Raw genomic sequence first — 22,003 nt, forward strand, 5'->3', positions numbered from 1 at the left:
AGACAGAGGATTTGGGGTCTCCAGCGTGTTGTCGTTGCCCAGCTCCCAGCCTGTGGAGTAAATCTCCTCAGTCATACCCTTCCAGACAGTCTGAGTTGCAAAAATAAATCCTGGAACGGTGATTTTAAAAGGTCTCCTAAAGGAATCAACAGCTTCTTCCTATTGTAACATTGAATGTACAAAACAGCAATCCTGGGCTGAGTTGTTACGGGGCAGTGAACAGAAGAGGGACAGGGAATCACCAGTGTTTGTTTTTACAATGAGCGATAAACAGACGGTGAGATACAGAGAGAAATAGAGGGAGAGAAACAGATTGAAATGACAGGTTAAACAGAGAGAGACACTGGGGGTCTCCAGTGTTTAGTGACCGCCCAGCTCCCTGTTTATGTAGGGTAGCATCCACTTCTCACACCCTTCCCAATGGTCTGATTTGTAATGATCAATCCTGGGACAATGATAAGGAATTAGCACCTTAATGGCAGTTTTAAAGAGAGTTGAGCAGCTTCTGGACAGACTGGGGCCTGGTCATGTCACTGTCCCCCTGTTGATCAGCTGAAAGATGCAGCAAATGTTCTCAACAATGACCTTGTAGAGATAAGTTCACAGATCATCAAAAAGCAGCTCCCTGGAATGTCTCTGGTCAAAGCAGCCATGGTACCTGGATTAACATGACAATGGGCAAGATCTCAGCACCTAATAGCTCCTCTCGCATTTTAAATCTGTTCCCTCTTTAAAGCGGGGGATGTGTAAATGGTAAAAGCAAAATACTGCGGATGCTGGAAATCCGGAAAAAAAACCCAAGAAATGCTGGAACCACTCAGCAGGTCTGGCAGCATCTGTGGAAAGAGAAGCAGAGTTAACGTTTTCGGGTCAGTGACCCTTCTTCTGTTCCGAAGATGCTGCCAGACTTGCTGAGTGGTTCCAGCATTTCTTGATGTGTAAATGGTGCTGAGATTGCTGTGTCTTCATTTTAAAAATCTTTGCTTTGTTTTTAGCAATGTTTCATTTCTCTCTCTCCAGGAGATGTTTGAAGTTACAATATGTCGATGCAGAGAGGTTTTGGCAAGAGGAATCCTTGGACAATAGCTTCCTCCCGAAGGGAATAATAAAGATATGTTTCTCTGTGTCACTTATTCTTAACTACAGAAAATGTTTTAGGGGTTTTGAGATATTTTTACAAGGCGGAGGAGGAGGGGACCCTCAGAAACACAAAGATTGAGAACCGCTGCTCCACAGCACCCAATGTAACCTGTATATTTCACCCTCTCCATCTCTTCCTGTAACTTTAACTCTGCACCTCCCTGCTGTTCATATCTCAGCCTCTCCACATCTTTCTTTATATCTCTGTATCTCAATCTCTCGACATCCTTTATATCTCTGCCTCTGTATATTTTTTTACAAATTCTTAATCTCTCTCCATCTCTGTCAATATCTCTGCCTTCTGCTCTCAGTTCCTATCACTGGTTCCTCCCTCCCTCTCTGTTTATTTCTCTCTCACTCAGATCTGTCCTTCTCCCTGGGCCTCTGGTTCCTGTCTCAGTGCCTCACACTGGGGAGATTTGGACTCGGTGTTGTACAGGTGATAATGACCCGGGATCCTGCTTTCCATCTCTCCCGAGTTTTACTCGCGTTGATATAAAAACAGGGGAGAGATGTGAAATAGGCGGCAGGTTCACAACCACTCAGTTAACACTATTGCACCAAGTGAAATGAGGAGGTTAATTATACGGGGGTGGGGGTGGTGCGGTTGGAGGTGAGGACTGTTCACAGTGTAGGGCTCAGAGACACACACAGAAACTCACACAGTCCCACAACACGGTTCAGAAACACACACAGAAAGTCACACAGTCCCACAACACGGCTCAGAGACACACACAGAAACTCACACAGTCCCACAACACGGTTCAGAGACACACACACAAACTCACACAGTCCCACAACACGGTTCGGAGACACACACAAACTCACACAGTCCCACAACACGGTTCGGAGACACACACAAACTCACACAGTCTCACCACCCGGTTCAGAAGCACACACACAAACTCACACAGTCCCACAACACGGCTCAGAGACACACACAGAAACTCACACAGTCCCACAACACAGTTCAGAGACACACACACAGAAACTCACACAGTCCCACAGCACGGTTCAGACACACACACAAACTCACACAGTCCCACGACACAGTTCAGAGGCACACACACAAACTCACACAGTCCCACAACACGGCTCAGAGACACACACACAAACTCACACAGTCCCACAACACGGTTCAGAGACACACACATAAACTCACACAATCCCACAACACGGTTCGGAGACACACACAAACTCACAGTTTCACCACCCGGTTCAGAAACACACACAGAAACTCACACAGTCCCACAACACAGTTCAGAGACACACACACAGAAACTCACACAGTCCCACAACACGGTTCAGAGACACACACACAAACTCACACAGTCCCACAACACGGTTCAGAGGCACACACACAAACTCACACAGTCCCACAACACGGCTCAGAGACACAGACACAAACTCACACAGTCCCACAACACGGCTCAGAGACACACACAGAAACTCACACAGTCCCACAACACGGTTCAGAGGCACACACACAAACTCACACAGTCCCACAACACGGCTCAGAGACACACACAGAAACTCACACAGTCCCACAACACGGTTCAGAGACACACACAGAAACTCACACAGTACCACAACACGGTTCAGAGACACACACACAAACTCACACAGTCCCACAACCCGGTTCAGAGACACACACATAAACTCACACAATCCCACAACACGGCTCAGAGAGACACACAGAAACTCACACAGTCCCACAACACGGCTCAGAGACACACACAGAAACTCACACAGTCCCACAACACGGTTCAGAGACACACACAGAAACTCACACAATCCCACAACACGGTTCGGAGACACACACAAACTCACACAGTCCCACAACACGGTTCGGAGACACACACAGAAACTCACACAGTCCCACAACACGGTTCGGAGAAACACACAGAAACTCACACAGTCCCACAACACGGTTCAGAGACACACACAGAAACTCACACAGTCCCACAACACGGTTCAGAGACACACACAGAAACTCACACAATCCCACAACTCGGTTCAGAGACACACACACAAACTCACACAGTCTCACCACCCGGTTCAGAAACACACACACAAACTCACACAGTCCCACAACAAGGTTCAGAAACACACACAAACTCACACATCCAACAAAACTGTTCAGGCACACATAAACAAACTCACACAGTCCCACAACACGGTTCAGAGACACACACAAACTCACACAGTCCCACAACACATTTAAAATACCTAATGAACGAGATAGAGTTTAAAACCATCGACCCCACCACCCTGACTGTATCGGTCCATTCCAGGAGCAGAGGAGGGACCAATGGCTCTGACCAGTCCTGATATTGCATAAGGCTTGTCACTCAAACCACGCTCCATCCAGCTCAGAGTGAGTCACCTACCAGGTAGCAGCTTTCTTTGTCTCAGAATCTGTCCCCCAGGTATGGGAGAGTCCAAGCTGAATCTGTCTGTATCCGGGAGGGATGATGGACCTTCTGCCATGTGGCAGTCTCCTGAATGAAGCCTCTTTCCCAGGGGAGCCGAGTGTAATAGTAGCTGCCCGGAGATAACCCTTCAACCATTTGACTGCAAGAGCCAAAACACTGGGATACTGGGAATCTGAAATGAAAACAGAAAATGCTGGAAATCAGTTCAACCATAAACTTATTGAATGGCGGATACGACTCGAGGGGCCGAGTGGCCTACTCCTGCTCCTGTTCCTCTGAAATCCTCAGGAAGTCTAGCAACAAATCTAGAGAGGGAAACAGAGTAAAGGTTTCTGGTGGGTGGCCTTCAGAATTGATGAAAGGTCACTGACCTGAAACGTTAACTCTGCTTTGTTCTCCACAGATGCTGCCTGACCTGCTGAGTATTTCCAGCACCTTCTGCTTTTGTTTAAGGTCTGGGATAGGGTAGAAATATGGCTCGGAGAGATTCTATGTCAGGGGAGAGATGTAGGGAGGAGGAGAGGATGGCCGCGAGTTTAGAGGAGAGTGAGAGAAAGAAGAGTTAAAACGGAGATTGAACTTACCGAGCAGAAGTTGTTCAGTGCAGAGGCTGAGTGAGGGTTCCTGTATCACACTTTGTCCTCACACACACCTTTAACAATCTCCCTCCTGTTGGATTCTGTCTGGATCAACGATGCTCCAAGTGGGAACGGGTCCATGTCAGTTAGATTTTATCTGTTGTCTTATTGTCAAGATTTGTATTAGCAATCTGACGTTGTTAATTGCGCTTTCTTTTGCACTGAATACAATGATTTAATTACCACGCTCGTTTTGGTGTTGTCCCCTTCTGAATGTCTTACAAAAGAAATTCGTAAACAACAGTTCTCCGGTTAAGGTAAAATTGCAGGGGAGAAATTCTGATTTATTCCACCAGATGGCAGTACAAACCCAGAGATCATCCCGCAGAGTCTGTCTGGAAAAGCTGATACCTGCCAGGATTAGACAGATCACGTTGCCTGAAACTTTAATTCACTAGCACACGAGTTTAAAGCGTCTTGCAGGACTAGTGTCTGGCGGTCTCTGTGGCGCAATCGGCTAGCGCGTTCGGCTGTTAACCGAAAGGTTGGTGGTTCGAGCCCACCCAGGGACGGCATCTTCAGCTGATACTTTTTCCTCCCCCTTCAGCATTCATTGTCACACAGTTCTGGGCTGTCAGTGTGTGCTTTCATGCAAGAATTGTTCCTCAAGCATTATCAGCTCTGCATTAAGTTCTCGCTTGAAGTTTCATCGAAGTAAATTTCAAATAAAATGAGGAAAACAGCAAATAAGCGTACCGTGTACCTACATCTAACCCAATGGACTTACATTATGTCATGGGCTTCAAACAAAGGAATGAAAATCGATTCTATATGGGGCACAATATGGGGCTAATGCAAAACTGGCATTCGGGTAAACAATTCTGAACATGGTAAAACCTTTCAATGACGCTTCACGCGAATCAAATAACTTCATCTCTGTTGATGTAAACTCAGAGACCCTGCCTGTATTTGTTCCAGTGTCGCTGCTAACAGGTGATGAAAGTGCCTGTGGAATTGTCACTGAGAGCTGAACACTGAGCAGTGAATTTCCTTTAACTTTCAAATCCAATTCCACACACCCGAGTCCCAGAATCATCACTCAGAATCACCGCTATGAAAGTAGGAAACTGCTCCCAATACATAACAGGACGGGCAGCCCGTGAAAAACTATTCAACTTTTGGTGTGTCGACTTTTCGCAGAACTTCAAACAGGACCGTGTGATAACATAAACTGTGAGTGTGTGTGGCTGTCATGTTTCTATATAAAGTGTGTTTATGTTCTGAGTGCAATGCTTTGTATGTGTGTCAGTTGTAAATTTACTTTAAATTTTATAATATACATCAGATTCGAAACATATAAATATTAATGATTGATACTGTCATGCTTATAAATGCATTGTGGGTGTCTGAGTGAGCTGGTGCTGAATAGATGTGTGTGTTTTTGTGTGCTATTTCTCAATGTGTTGGTGTGTATCTATGTTGTGTATAAATTTATTTAAATGCAAATGAAAAGTAAGCGAGAAATAAATAGGCAGAAAGTAGTTTTCGATGAAGACAGATTGAGCCGAAAAAGTGAACGAAGAACACAAACACGTAAACAGATCTGTAAGCAGCAGAGTTATGAAATAGATTTACATCCAGCACAAAAAGTCAAAGTTATATCAAAATTAACATCGATGCAATAAAACCAAAAAGTGCTGGAAATACTCAGCAGGTCTGGCAGCTTCTGTGGAGAGAGAGAAACAAAGTTAACATTTCAGGTCAGTGACCTTTCATCAGAATTGGCAAAGGTTAGAAATGCAGTAGATTTTAAGCAAATAAAGTGGTGGAGGGAAACAGAAGGTGCTGATAGGACAGAGGGTCATAGAGAATAATTGACAAGGAGGTCATGGTGCAAAAACAAAGAGTGTTAATGGTGTACTGAAAGACAAAGCGTTAGTGCAGAGAGAGGGTGTTAAATGACACAATAATGAAAACCCCAATAAAACACCGATGTTTTGAATTATATCTACAGTGGCTGGAAGATTTGCACCGTTCCTTGGTGGTCTAGTGGTTAGGATTCGGCGCTTTCACCGCTGCGGCCCGGGTTCGATTCCCGGTCAAGGAAGTCGGTTTTAAAGAGTAGCATAACAGTTTTGATGAAGGGCAGTTCTTTCATCATCGGTCGGACAGCAACGCTCTCTCCACAAAGGCTGCCAGAGGTGCTGAGTATTTCTTGTGTCTCATTTTATATTAGTAAAACAACATCCTGTTACACACTGCAGGAAAAGTGTCTCAAGTAACCAGGGACCTTTCTCGTGTCAGGCAAAGCTATTATCAGCTGCACTCCATAAACATCTTACCTCTCAGTCTCAGGTCAGAGAATGCCTTGAGGAAGAAGGTGAAGTACTGAATCCTCTGCACTCACTCGAACAAACATTTCACCGTTCCAGACCACACAAGTTACACGGGAAAATATCCATTACAAAGTCATTAAACTCCTGAAGGAGCTTCCGAATTTCCTTCCCTGAATCTTCGGAATCAGAACCCTCTCGTTGGGATCCATTGGGATGGGAACCGACTGCCCTCCACCTCCGGGAAACACCATTCTAATCCTGGGAATGGGGAGAGTTTTGTTTGGAAAGCGGATTTCACGCCGTTTCGAGTGCACGTTTTTAAATGATGTTTCCAGCATGTGCGATTCACGGAAAAATTCTATATATTTCAGCTCTGACAAGAGGAGCTCAACGGAGATAGATAGGAACTAGCACTGCGGGGCAGGGATACCCAGGAACTAGCACTGCGAGGCGGGGATACCCAGGTACTAGCACTGCGGGGCAGGGATACCCAGGAACCAGCACTGCGGGGCGGGGATACCCAGGAACCAGCACTGCGGGGCAGGGATACCCAGGAACCAGCACTGCGGGGCGGGGATACCCAGGAACCAGCACTGCGGGGCAGGGATGCCCAGGAACTAGCACTGCGGGCCAGGGATACCCAGGAACCAGCACTGCGGGGCGGGGATACCCAGGTACTAGCACTGCGAGGCGGGGATACCCAGGTACTAGCACTGCGAGGCGGGGATACCCAGGAACCAGCACTGCGAGGCGGGGATACCCAGGTACTAGCACTGCGGGGCAGGGATACCCAGGAACCAGCACTGCGAGGCGGGGATACCCAGGAACCAGCACTGCGAGGCGGGGATACCCAGGTACTAGCACTGCGAGGCGGGGATACCCAGGAACCAGCACTGCGAGGCGGGGATACCCAGGTACTAGCACTGCGGGGCAGGGATACCCAGGAACCAGCACTGCGAGGCGGGGATACCCAGGAACCAGCACTGCGAGGCGGGGATACCCAGGTACTAGCACTGCGAGGCGGGGATACCCAGGAACCAGCACTGCGAGGCGGGGATACCCAGGTACTAGCACTGCGAGGCGGGGATACCCAGGAACCAGCACTGCGAGGCGGGGATACCCAGGAACCAGCACTGCGAGGCGGGGATACCCAGGAACCAGCACTGCGGGGCGGGGATACCCAGGAACCAGCACTGCGAGGCGGGGATACCCAGGAACCAGCACTGCGGGGCGGGGATACCCAGGAACCAGCACTGCGGGGCAGGGATACCCAGGTACTAGCACTGCGGGGCAGGGATACCCAGGAACCAGCACTGCGAGGCGGGGATACCCAGGAACCAGCACTGCGAGGCGGGGATACCCAGGTACTAGCACTGCGAGGCGGGGATACCCAGGTACTAGCACTGCGGGGCGGGGATACCCAGGTACTAGCACTGCGAGGCGGGGATACCCAGGTACTAGCACTGCGGGGCGGGGATACCCAGGTACTAGCACTGCGGGGCGGGGATACCCAGGTACTAGCACTGCGGGGCGGGGATACCCAGGTACTAGCACTGCGGGGCGGGGATACCCAGGAACCAGCACTGCGGGGCAGGGATGCCCAGGAACTAGCACTGCGGGGCAGGGATACCCAGGAACCAGCACTGCGGGGCAGGGATACCCAGGAACCAGCACTGCGGGGCAGGGATACCCAGGAACCAGCACTGCGGGGCGGGGATACCCAGGAACCAGCACTGCGGGGCAGGGATACCCAGGAACTAGCACTGCGGGGCGGGGATACCCAGGAACCAGCACTGCGGGCCTGGGATGCACAGGAACTAGCACTGCGGAGCAGGGATACCCAGGAATGTGCACTACTGGGCAGGTCTACACAGTGTTACAGCCATGTGGCAAGAGGTGTGGGTGGTTCCCACTGTTCAACTCCCACCTGACCGGAGCAAATGTTTTTGTTATTAGGGTTTTAACACCTTTGTGTTTTATGTGTCAAATAAACAGACAGTGACAGGTATTCTTGTAGGTTTAAAAACTGAAGATTAATTATTTGTTGAGCAATTTGCCTTATCCTAAACTTGTCCCAAATGTATCCATGCACACATTCACACACACACGTACAGACACAGGCCTGGGGTGTTTGTAAATTTCTCTGTTGGTTGAAAGTTCAGTTTGAAGACAGGGGATCACTTCCAATTCTCTGCTGCACATGTTGAAATGTAGAATTCCTGTTTGGCTTGCCGGATTTCCCCCCAGCTCTCAGCTGGACAATCTTTGGTGATGCTTTTTCCTGTCTCTCTCTCTCTCTCTCTCTCTCTCACTCTCCAGAGAGCGAGAAGTCTCTCACATCTTGCTTCTGTTGGGAGGCACAGATCTTTCTCCCTGTGGTGACCGACAATGGCCCAGAATGTGACTACTTCACATCTTCTTTGTTTCAGAAGAACCCATTCCACTCAAAACGTCTCTTGATGGGTTCAGGATGGGTGTAATTGACACCTCTTAGCTATGGAATGTATCCTTCTGGCCTTGCCAGAAAGTAGACAGTTTGAATATACAAAGGATCATTCAAGGCAAAAGCGTTGTTTTTGGAGCAACTAAAGAAAGGAAAGATAAGAGACCGGTTCTGGATCAGTCATCTGTATCTGCTCTTGTTGGGAATGTTGCTTCTCTGTTCAATTATCTCACTTCTGTCCCACACTGGAAATCACAATCCTTCTCTTCCTTTGTCTGTTGTAAACATTTCATTGATCAAACCAACACAAATCACACAGGCAAAAACTCTTCAATTTGATATGAATAACGTTCAGGAGGAGTTCTCTAATTTCTTCCCCTAATCTAATGGGGCTTCAGAGTCCCCGTGACCAGCAGAGAAAATCATTGACTCATTGATTTGATTCTCACTCTGCACATAGGGACTGGAGAACTGAACCCAGTCAGAACAGAGGGAGGGAGAAAACTGGCAGTGGAGGAGAGAAATGGTGCAGATGGTGCAATGGGTTTGGATTTCAGCACAGGGAGGGGGGAGAGTGTGTGTGTGACGGGGATTTACAGCTTTGGGGGAACAAGAGAGGAAAAAATGTTCCATAGAAACTAGAATTGTCTGTTTTGAGGTTCTATGCTGTACTGACAGTGATGACTTTTGTAAACTTTTTACAGGGTATTAAAAGTGGAGGATTTGCAGACAAATTTATTCTCACTCTGCACACAGGGGATTTCTCACCATCTATCCTGAAAGTGCTGCTAAGTGCCAGGGTTACTGTTTACATCCCACTGAATAGTAACTGAAATTATCTGAAATTGTTGAATTCAGTGTTGAGTCCGGAGGTCTGAAGTGCCAAATTGAAAGATGAGCTGCTGTTCCTCGAGCTTCTTTTGACCTTTATTGGAACAATGTAGGAGGCCGAAGGCAGAGTGGGAGTGGAACGGACAATTAAGATGACAGGCGAGCATAAGTTCAGGGCCATGCTTGCAAACTGAACAGAGGTGTTCCACAAAAGTGGTCACCTGACATGTGTTTGGTCTCCCCAATGTATAGAGGACCGAATCATGAATATAATATACCAAATTGACACAAGTACAAGTAAATCACTGTTGCACCTTGAGGGTGTATTTGAGGCCTTGGACAGTGAGAAGGGAGAAGCGAAAAGGGCAAACGTTACATCCGACTGTTCAAGACAAAGCCCCCAATCAAAATATACTATTCTGATTGTGGTGGGAGAAACACACTGTCGAGTCAGTCCCGTCTCTCCACAGATCGCCGAACATATCAATTAAAACTTTCCAAATTAAAGAAAATCATAGCCAAATTGATACATCTATTAACCCCCGGAATGAGGTGAACCAAACCAGGTGTCTTTAGATCAACAAATTAACTGTTTATTAGAAAAACTAAACTCTTAAACTCTAAGATATAAACAACATTTAAAAAAAATAATAAAGTCCTTTCAGATTTACGCTCCTGCCAAAGTGGAATCTTCCAATGTGGAACAGTCCAAGATTGCTTGAAGTCCTCGCAGCCGTCCGATGGGAAAAAAAAGGTTCTTCATCAGTAGGACAGTCAGTAATCTAGTTCAGCAGTTGAAGTGATGCCGTTATTTTCTAGCAATGAATTCCGCAATTACAGTTCAGTAGTTAAAGTAATTGCTTATTTTCTTTTCAGAAATTAATTTGGCTTGACTTATAAGAATTCTAAGAGTATAATAAATTGGGTTTAAACAGACAGAGGGAGAGCTCTGTCTTATTTCCTTCAGTATATGCTGGCAGACAGTCTGTGTGTCCATGTCTGTCAAAAGCCAGTTTTTCAGCTAGTTTCAAACAGTTAATCGCAACATTGTATATTTAACCTCAGTCTCTGAGTGGCTGTATCCAATGGCAACCAGGATGCACTTTCTGTAACTCCTTAGGCTTGCTTGCTCTTAAAGCAATACTGATTCTTTGCTGACTTAAAGACACACTGCAGATTTAAAAAAAAGAGTCTCAGCAAGTTCGCACCTGACAGAATGAAACACCATTCCCGAAATGTGTTTCATTACAAAATGTAAAAAATTCAAATTGAAAAAAACCCAAACACATTTCTCCCCCGCATTTACAGATATACAATCTTTCAAAAATGGTATGACTACAGCAACCAGTTCCACCAGAACATTTTTGGCTTTGAATTTTTCAAAGGTTGTCTCAATTAACCCATTTCGAATTTCCAAGCATAGTCTTCCGGTTGTTTCGTGTTTTCCTTCCAAGTGTCCCTATTGTCCACCACCTCAGCCAGGTGAGCTGCACAGCTAGGAGCACTGACCACTACTGGCTTCACTATTCTCGGAGAAGTTTCTCAAGTACTCCTTAATCTATGTGTCATCACTTGACACTGCAAAACCCTGTCTGGTGTAACAGAAGCTGATTTTGTCTTACCCTGGGGTGTCAAAGGAATTTGACAGTATCCCTCCAACACATCTGTCTCTTTAAGATACATAATGTTTCCCACTCTGTCCATACAGTCCTTTAAATGAGAATTTGGGTGGGAGTCTGCCTTCTTTACCACAGTTATTTTTCTATCGTCTATGCAAGTTTGAGCCGTCCCACCAGGTTTAGTCATCAAGATCACCTGCGGATTCCAGCTGTCCTGACTAGGTTCAACTAAGCTGCCCTTCAGCATGTATTGTACCTCTGCTTCCACTTGGGCCTGTTTGTCTGGACCTACGTGGCAAGGATGTTGTTTTAAAGGAATGTCTCCCCCACTCCCCACCCCACCCATACCTACATCATGTGTGGCGAAGGTTGTACATGCTGGTTTATCTCTACAAACCTTTTGAAACATTGTGAAAACCCTGGTTAGGACTTCACACTGTTTTGCCTCTTTGTGTGAAATCCTATTGTCTAATTTTCCTAGTCATTCTGTATTCACTAATTGGATAGTTGGAGGTTCAATCTGAGAATTTCCTAGGCTGCTCCTGCCTCTTTCTCACTATCCGCTTCCTTCTCAACAGTCCCGATTACCTGACATACCTGTATTGGCTTATCCTCCTCCCTGTGGTAATGTTGTTTGAGCAGATTGATGTGACACAACTGGTTCTTCTTCCGGTGATCAGGGGTGTTAATTAAGTACTCTACCTTACCCACTCTTGTGATCACTCTATATGGGCCACTGAACCTTTTAATAGTTCTCCCTGTGATGGTAACAACACTAATGCTTCATCCTCTGGTTTTATGGTAGGTCGTGGTTTTCCCAACCATTTGACAGGTATGGCATGTCCCACAAAATTGTCTCACATCCTTTGTAAGACCTGGCCATTAATAAAAGCAAAATACCGCGGATGCTGGAAATCTGAAATAAAAACAAGAAATGCTAGAAATACTCAGCAGGTCTGGCAGCATCTGTGGAGAGAGAAGCAGAATTAACATTTCAGGTCAATGACCCTTTCTTCAGAACTGGCAAATATTAGAAATGTAAAAGGTTATAAGCAAGTAAACCGGGGGTAAGCAAACTTTTTTTTGTGTTTATTTTATTTTATTTCATCTTAGTTTGTTCAGTGTGCCTGCCCACTGTTTTTTTTTCATGTTTGTACTTGCGGCTGTTCAATTTTCAGTCCATTAATACTCTATCTGTACTAATGTTTTATCTTTCAACACACAATTAACATATTGTTTGCCTTTGTTCCACGACCTTCTGGTCAGCTATTCTATGACCTTGTCCTATCTACACCTTCTCCTTTGTTATCTCTTGCCCCACCCCCGCTTTACTTGCGTTGTAACCTTTTATATTTCTAATATTTGCCAGTTATGAAGAAGGGTCACTGACCTGAAACGTTAACTCTGCTTCTGTCTCCACAGATGCTGCCAGACCTGCTGAGTATTTCCAGCATTTCCTGTTTTTATTGGCCATTAATAATTTAGGCTTAGGCGTGGTTTTGTCTTTCGAATTCCCCTATGTCCTGCAAAAGGAATGTCATGTACTAACCTTAATAATCCTTGGCGATATCCCTCAAAACCCCGTGTACCATGTACTAAACTTCTGGAACTCCTCTTGCCTCAGCTTCTGACAGAGCCATTTGTGCTATTCGGTACATCTCTGGATCAGCTTACTGTGCTGCAATGATAGACGATCTGTTAAACATATCATTTGGATTATCTAAATCCTCAGATAATGTGTCAGATACTTGGCTATCTGTTTGTGGTGCCCCTTTTACCTCCAACAATACATCCTGTTTACGGGGTCCATCTCCAGGCACGTGCGTTCAGCGCCCCCTGCCACCAGCACCATGAGGGCCAAAAGCCCCGGGCGGGAACCCTCCTTCCCTCGGAATGGAGGGGTGGGGGGCGGGGTGGTGGAGATACCCCTGAAATCGTGCCAACTCCTGAGGTGGGGGGATCGCCTGTGGTGGGGGAGCCTGTGGACCCCACAGGAGAAGTCTCTCCTTTAGCCAATGGATGGGGTGTCCTGAGTGGGGACAAGACCTTTGAGGGTCAACTCTCGCAGCAGCCTGATGCTGCCACCCAGGATGTACCTGACGCTGAGGCCAGTTTGCATAATTCCCCGTCTGCTTGGTCTGTGGGTACAGGCGGGGCGGGAGATGGCCTCCTCTCTCTCTGCCTCTGGTCTCGGCTCCAGCTAAATTTCTGGATTCAGGAAATTCCATCTCTGCTGGGCCGCTCAGTGGCCCGGGGTCGGAGGTGGAGGGGGTGGGGGGGGGGGGTTCCTGAATGGCTGGCGCTCATAGGCTCCAGTTCCACAGAAGAACCCAGTGAGGAGTCCTCCGGCGTTGATCTTGGGGGTGAGATCATGACAAAGGCGGGACCAGCTGGCGCGATCGTCACAACGTGTGGTGGGTGTGTCGGCTGCTGGCAGTGAAAACCTGGAGGAGGATGGGGACTCGATGTGGGGCGCGGAGGATGACACTGAATCCATCTTCAGTGAAGTGGTGCCTCCCACTCAGTTTCCTCGCATCCCCACCGTGGATCTCCAGGACTTCCTCGTGGCATGCAGGGGTTGCTGCAATAAAGTTCAGCTGGCTCTCGGCCGGTGGTCGAGTCTGGCACTAATCAACCAGTGCATCTGTGCCGCCCTGAAGAAGGTAGGGAAGGGTGCAGACGTGAAACTTGTTGAGAGGCGTCAGTTTAAAACAATCCTCAATGGGTTGCTGGTGGAGTGGAAGGCGGGGTAAGGTATCGGTGATAGGGTCAAAGTACTTTTGACATGAAGATGACCATAGCCAGCCTCAACATCAATGGCTGCAGGGGGTCTCTCCGCAGATTTCACAATCTCTTAGTCCTCAGGGAAGGGAGATATGAACAGAACAAAGAACAAAGAACAAAGATAATTACAGCACAGGAACAGGCCCTTCGGCCCTCCAAGCCTGCGCCGATCCAGATCCTCTCTCTAAACATGTCGCCTATTTTCTAAGGTTCTGTATCTCTTTTCTTCCTGCCCATTCATGTATCTGTCTAGATACATCTTAAAAGACGCCATCGTGCCCGCATCTACCACCTCCGCTGGCAACGCGTTCCAGGCACCCACCATATGTGGTGAGCTTTCTGCAGGAAACCCACACCGTTCTGGGAGACAAAGTAAGCTGGGTCCGAGAGTGGCGGGATGGGGTGTACAAGTCACCTCACCCCTATTTCTAGTGGGGTGGCTGCCTTGTTGGCCCTGACTTTTCAGCTGGAGATCATGGGTGTCAAGGAGATTGTGCCAGGTCGCTTGCTCCACCTCATCGTTTGCCTGGGTATTGTGCGCTCCACTTTATGAATGTGTACGCGCATAGGTCTGGTGCATTGCAAGCACGCTTCTTTAAAGAAATGTCCGCTCTCTTGAGCTCTATTGATAGTGGTGAGTGCATCATCCTTGGTGGGGGGGAGATTTTAACTGTACCCTTGAGGTGAGGGATCACTCTGGTCCTCAGCGTGGCCAGTTGTCAGTGGAGAAGTTGAGGGAACTGATCAGCTCCCTCACCTTGGTGGACGCCTGGTGGAATCTCCATCCTGAATCCAGCGCCTTCACATGGCGGTCTAGAGGAGGACAGTCCCGAATTGACCGCCTCTACTTTTCGCAGGTGTATGTCGCCCGCGTCTCGGCAGCCTCCCTGCTGCTGGTGCCATGCTCGGACCACCACTTGGTGTGGGCGGAGTTCACTCTGCTTTGCACGTAGGCGGGGTCCGTGTACCGGCACTTTAACAACTGACTGCAGGAGGACGAGCGATTCTGAGACTCGTTCTGTCGATTCTGGGCTGACTGGAGAAGGACGCAGGGGGCCCTCCCCTCCTTGAGCAATGGTGGGTGTGGGAGAAACTCACATCTGTGTCTTCTGTTAGGAGTACGCGACCAAGAGACGGGAAGCCGAGATCGGATGCCTGGAGAGGGAGGTGCTCAACTTGCAGTGCTGTCTCGGTCAGGCCATCGTGGACCTGGCCCTGTGGCAAGTGTACAAAAAGAAGAAGGGTGCACTGAGGGAACTGCAGCTCATTGGGTCCCGAGGCATGTACGTAAGGTCGCGGATCCAGATCCTGGAAGATTTGGATTATGCCTCACCCTCCTTCTACTTTCTGGAAAAATGGTGGGGGGCGGGGTTCATCCAGCAAGAACACATGCAGAGTTCTGTGGCAGGACCAGCTGAAGGTTAGCCCGAGGACAACACAGAATTGAAGGCTCCGCTCATGTCGGCAGAGCTGACTGGTGTCCTCCACCAGTTCTCAAGGGGCAAATCCCCAGCGCTGGATGGGCTGACCATGGAGTTCCTCAGGGAATTCTGGGACATACTGGGGGGCGAATACATGCGGATGCTGGAGGAAATCCTGGCGACTGGGGAGATGTCTCTTTAACGGCACAGAGCAGTCATGCCTGCTTAAGAACTGGTGTCCGTTCTCTCTCCTCAGCATGGATTATAAGATCTTTGCCTGGGCTATGTCTGCCTGACTGGGTTCCATGCTGGCCCACGTGATCTATCCTGACCAGTCCTACACAGCCCCAGGCAGGTCCATCCAGGACAACATCCACCTGGTCCGGGACCTGATCCACCTTTCCTAGACGATTGGTCTGTCGGTCACCCTCGATCAGGAGAAAGTGTTCGACAGGGTGGATCACGAATACCTTTTCGGAACTCTTCACGTGTTCGGACTTGGGCTGCATTTTGTGGCCGAGGTCCGACTTTTGTACGTCACTGCAGAGTGTCTGGTTAAAGTTAACAGGTCCTTGATGGCACCCCTTCGCTTTGGGAGAGGAGTTCGTCAGGGATGCCTCATGTCCAGCCAATTGTATACCATCTGCGTGGAGCTGTTCCTGTGCCTGCTTTGCAGGAGGTTGGTGGGTCTGGCTGTGCATGGGTCGGGCATGTGGGTCGTCCTCTTGGCTTATGGTGATGGTGTTCTTCTCATGGTCACAGATCCCATTGACTTGTGGAGGATGCACGAGTGCCAGCAGAACCTTTCTGCCGCGTCCTCTGCGAGGATCAATTGGGAGAAATGTTTCAGACTCCTGGTGGGTCAGTGGCAGGCGGACTCCTTGTCAGAGGAGTTATCACCCTTTGCGTGGAACAGCACGCACTTCCTCTATCTGGGAGTCCACCTTAGCCCTGCTGAGGATGCCTGGCCGGCAAACTGGCAGGAGTTGGAGGTGAAAGTCACCACCTGGCTAGGGCGCTGGACAGGACTGCTTCAAGTGTTTTTTCTATTCATTCACGGGATGTGGGCGTCACTGGCCAGGCCAGCATTTATTGCCCATCCCTAATTACCCTTGAGAAGGTGGTGGTGAGCTGCCGTCTTGAACCGCTGCAGTCCTTGTGAGGTAGATACACCCACAGTGCTGTTAGGAAGGGAGTTCCAGGATTTTGACCCAGCGACAGTGAAGGAATGGTGATATAGTTCCAAGTCAGGATGGTGTGTGATTTGGATGGGAACTTGCAGGTGATGGTGTTCCCATGCATCTGCTGCTCTTGTCCTTCGAGGTGATAGAGGTCGCGGGTTTGGAAGGTGCTGTCTAAGGAGCCTTTGTGTATTGCTGCAGTGCATCTTGGAGATGGTACACACTGCTGCCACTGTGCGTCGGTGGTGGAGGGAGTGAATATTAGTGGATGCTGTGTCAATCAAGCGGGCTGCTTTGTTCTGGATGGTGTCGAGCTTCTTGAGTGTTGTTGGAGCTGCACCCATCCAGGCAAGTGGAGAACATTCCATCACACTCCTGACTTGTGCCTTGTAGATGGTGGACAGGCTTTGGGGAGTCAGGAGGTGAGTTACGTGCCTCAGGATTCCTAGCCTCTGACTTGCTCTTGTAGCCACGGTATTTATATGACTACTCCAGTTCAGTTTTTGGTCAATGGTGGCCCCTAGGGTGTTGATAGTGGGGGATTCAGCGATGGTAATGCTATTGAATGTCAAGGGGAGATGGTTACATTCTCTCTTGTTGGAGATGGACATTGCCTGACACTTGTGAGGTGCAAATGTTACTTGCCACTTATCAGCCCAAGCCTGGATATTGTCCAGGCCTTGCTGCATTTCTACACGGACTGCTTCAGTATTTGAAGAGTTGTGAATGATGCTGAACATTGTGCAATCGTCAGCGAACATCCCCACTTCTGACCTTATGATTGAAGGAAGGTCATTGATGAAGCAGCTGAAGATGGTTGGAACTAGGACACTACCCTGAGGAACTCCTGCAGTAATGTCCTGGAGCTCAGATGATTGACCTCCAACAACCACAGCCATCTTCCTTTGCGCTAGGTATGACTCCAACCAGCAGAGAGTTTTCCCCCTGATTCCCATTGACTCCAGTTTTGCTAGGGCTCCTTGATGCCATACTCGATCAAAAGCTGCCTTGATGTCAAGGGCAGTCACTCTCACCTCACCTCTTGAGTTCAGCTCTTTTGTCCATGTTTGAACCAAGGCTGTAATGATGTCAGGAGCTGAGTGGCCCTGGTGGATCCCAAACTGAGCATCACTGAGCAGGTTATTGCTAAGCAAGTGCTGCTTGATGGCACTGTTAATGACACCTTCCATCACTTTACTGATGATTGAGAGTAGACTGATGGGGCGGTAATTGGCCGGTTTGGAATTGTCTGCTTTTTGTGTATAGGACATACCTGGGCAATTTTCCACATTGCAGGGTAGATGCCAGTGTTGTAGCTATACTGGAACAGCTTGGCTAGGGGTGCGGCAAGTTCTGGAGCACAGGTCTTCAGTACTATTGCCGAAATATTGTCAGGACCAATAGCCTTTGCAGTATCCAGTGCCTTCAGTCGTTTCCTGATCTCACGTGGATGAATCGAATTGGCTGAAATCTGGCATCTGTGACAATGGGGACTTCAGGAGGGGGCCGAGATGGATCATCAACTCGGCAGTTCTGGCTGAAGATTGTTGCAAATGTTTCTGCCTTATCTTTCGCACTGATGTGCTGGGCTCCCCCATCATTGAGGATGGGGATATTTTGGAGCCACCTCCTCCAGTTATTTGTTTAATTGTCCACCACCATTCAAGACTGGCTGTGGCAGGACTGCAGAGCTAAGATCTGACCCGTTGATTAAGGATCGCTTAGCTCTGTCTATTGCATGCTACTTATGCAGTTTGGCATGCAAGTAGTCCTGTGTTGTAGCTTCACCAGGTTGACACCTCATTTTGAGGTATGCCTGGTGCTGCTCCTGGAATGCCCTCCTGCACTCTTCATTGAATCAGGGTTGGTCTCCTGGCTTGATGGTAATGGTAGAGTGGGGAATATGCTGGGCCATGAGGTTACAGATTGTGGTTGAGTACAATTCTGCTGCTGCTGATGGCCCACAGCGCCTCATGGTTGCCCAGTTTTGCATTGCTGGATCTGTTCGAAATCTATCCCATTTATCACGGTGATAGTGCCACACAACACGATGGATGGTATCCTCAATGTGAAGGCAGGACTTCGTCTCCACAAGGACTGTGTGGTGGTCACTCCTACCAATATTGTCATGGACAGATGCATCTGCAGCAGGCAGATTGGTGAGGACGAGGTCAAGTATGTTTTTCCCTCGTGTTGGTTCCCCCACCACTTACCGCAGACCCAGTCTAGCAGTTATGTCCTTTAGGACTCGGCCAGCTCGGTCAGTAGTGGTGCTACCGAGCCACCCTTGGTAATGGACATTGATGTCCCCCACCCAGAGTACATTTTGTGCCCTTGCCACCCTCAGTGCTTCCTCCAAATGGTGTTCAACATGGAGGAGTACTGACTCATCAGCTGATGGAGGGCGGTAGGTGGTAATCAGTAGGAGGTTACCTTGCCCATGTTTGACCTGATGCCATGAGACTTCATGGGGTCCGGAGTCGATGTTGAGGACTCCCAGGGCAACCCCCTCCCTACTGTATACCACTGTCCCGACAGCTCTGCTGGATCTGTCCTGCCGGTGGAACAGGGCATACCCAGGGATAGTGATTTCAATGTCTGGGACATTGTAAGGTATGATTCCGTGAGTATGACTATGTCAGGCTGTTGCTTGACTAGTCTGTGGGAAAGCTCTCCCAACTTTGGCACAATCCCCCAGATATTAGTAAGGAGGACTTTGCAGGGTCGACAGGGCTGGGTTTGCCGTTGTCATTTCCGGTGCAAGGTCGATGCCGGGTGATCCGTCTGGTTTCATTCCTTTTTATTGACTTCGTAGTGGTTAGGTACAACTGAGTGGCTTGCTAGGCCATTTCAGAGGGCATGTGAGAGTTAACCACATTACTGTGGGTCTGGAGTCACATGTAGGCCAGACCAGGTAACGACAACAGATTTCCTTCCCTAAAGGACATTAGTGAAGCAGATGGGTTTTTACAACAATCCACAATGTTTTCATGGCCATCATTAGACTAGCTTTTAATTCCAGATTTATTAATTAAATTAAAATTCCACCTTCTGCTGTGGTGGGATTCAAACCCATGTCTCCAGATTAATACCCTGGGTCTCTGGGTTACTAGCCCAGTAATAATACCACTACGCCACGGCCTCCCCTACAGGTGTTTTCCTACAGGGGCCGAGCGCTGGTCATAAACCAACTGGTGGCCTTGGTGCTGTGGTACCGGTTCGTTACCTTGGCCCCAACCCCTGCATTTGCCACCGAGATCCAGAAGAAGCTCTTCAATTTCTTCTGGGGAAAGAAAACACACGGTCTCTGCCACGGTCCTGAGTCTCCCGATTGAGGAGGTTGGCCAGTTGCTGTTCTGCGTCCACACACAGGCTGCAACTCTCCACCTTCGGACCCTGCAGAGATATCTGTTGATCAAGTGTCCTCCTGGATGGTGTGCACTATCAACGTATTTTATCCACCAGTATCACTGCCTTCAAGACGACATGCAGTTCCTGGTGGATAACATTATTCATGCCTCTCTGAGGTAGTTGCCTGTCTTTTACCGGGATCTATTCTGAGTCTGGAACATGGTCACCTCCAGTCAGGGTGCTGACCTGCCGGCGGAGGGGAGCACCTCGGCTGTCTGGGTGGCTGGCTCTGGGGATGGACCGATGGGTGGAGAAGTAGCCGAAGCCCCCGGGATGCCCCTCACTGTGGGTGACGAGGGGGCTCAGGAACGCAGAGCACTGCCGGCCAAGCTGACCCCCGCTCAGCTGGAACTGCTCATTGTACCCAGGCCCCAAAACCCTCCTCAGGAGCCGGTCCTGCACAACCCGAGGCGCCTCTTGGAAATGCCCTCCGTGCAATTCCACATGGTGTGGAGGGGTTTACTGTACAGGCTGCTCCTGCACACTCTCCACTGCCTCACCCTTGTCAGCTGGCCGGACACATCCTGACGATCTGTGTTGTCATTTGGTGGTGAAGGGAAACACTGGTGGAGGTCTCTCTACATGGGAGCCCTCCCCCTTTACATCGGGGACCTGGGTGGAGGGTGCTGCACAGGGCAGTCCCGTGGAATAGGCCTTTAAGTAGGTTCACGGACTCCCTGATTGCCTGCCTCTCTGCTGAGGTTATGTTCATGCCCGGGTATCCCTGGAGAAGGAGCATGCGGCGTCCACCGGCATGCTTGAGGCCTTCCACAACCGGTGGGCGCTGCAGGGGCTGGAATGCATCATTGTCGCTGACAATGGCATTTTGATTTGAGTTTTTGTTTTATTTATCTGTATTTTTAATAACGTTATTTTAAAATGTATATAAAGGGGGCCTCGAAAACAAAAGCCCCCTCGATATAAAATATATAAAATGGGCCTGGGGTATAAAGGCCAACTAGAAAAAAAACGGGGTTAGATAAGAACAAAAAGGAAACAAAAATGGGTTAGATAAAAAGTAAACCTCACTTGGCAATGTACTTGTCTTCTCCTGAAGGTGCTGGCTTCAATTCGACACTCACTGGTTACCCTCTCTCTCCTGAATATTCATGGTTTCTGATTCAGGCCTGAGTCTCATGCGGTGTTTGCAAACCTCCGTCCTCCCTGGATATTAAGTTCAGTACAAAGGTATTAAGGGTTATGGGGCAAATTAGGGTATATGCAGTTAGGTCACAGATCAGTCACAATCTCAGTGAATGGTGGAACAGACCTGAAGGGCTAAATGGGCTGCAGTGTAATTTAAAGCTTAGGAGAGGGAAAGGAGGAAAGAATGTTGCAGAAAAATTCCAACCATCTGTTTAGAATTGCTATCCTATACTTACAGTGATGACTTCCATAAATTATAAAGACAGATTACGAAGCCGAGGGTTATATTCTCCTGAATACAGAAGATTATGGACTGATCTAATAGAGGTGTTTAAGATGATTAAAGGCATTGATAGGGCAGATAAAAAGTAACTATTTCCTCTGGGCAAAGCTCAAGGGGAATATAACCTTAAAATTAGAGCTCAGCTGTTTAGTGGCGATGTCAGGAAACAGTGGAAATCTGGGACTCACGCCACCAAAAAAAAAAACTTGCGGCTGTGGGTCTATTGAAAATTTCAATTCTATGTTCATTAGATTTTTGTGGACAAGATTACTGAGGGTTACAGATCTGAGGCAGTTAAGATCCAGATTCAGCCATAATCTAATTGAATGCCAGAATCGGCTCAATGGGCTGAATGGCCTCCTCCTGTTCTGACATTCCCACTTGGAGTGATGGCT

General features: G+C 48.5%; 2 non-coding genes across 2 annotated transcripts; both read left to right on the forward strand.

The window, feature by feature from the left end:
* Positions 1 to 4,651: 4,651 nt before the first annotated feature.
* trnan-guu (transfer RNA asparagine (anticodon GUU)) lies at positions 4,652 to 4,725 on the forward strand. The gene has a single exon. It is a non-coding gene; the product is annotated as a tRNA-Asn (tRNA).
* Positions 4,726 to 6,188: 1,463 nt separating this feature from the next.
* On the forward strand, positions 6,189 to 6,260 carry trnae-uuc (transfer RNA glutamic acid (anticodon UUC)). The gene has a single exon. It is a non-coding gene; the product is annotated as a tRNA-Glu (tRNA).
* The last annotated feature ends 15,743 nt before the right edge of the window (positions 6,261 to 22,003 follow it).

The sequence above is a fragment of the Heterodontus francisci genome, chromosome 34 (genome assembly GCF_036365525.1).
Source record: "Heterodontus francisci isolate sHetFra1 chromosome 34, sHetFra1.hap1, whole genome shotgun sequence".
In the NCBI taxonomy this organism is placed as follows: domain Eukaryota; kingdom Metazoa; phylum Chordata; class Chondrichthyes; order Heterodontiformes; family Heterodontidae; genus Heterodontus; species Heterodontus francisci.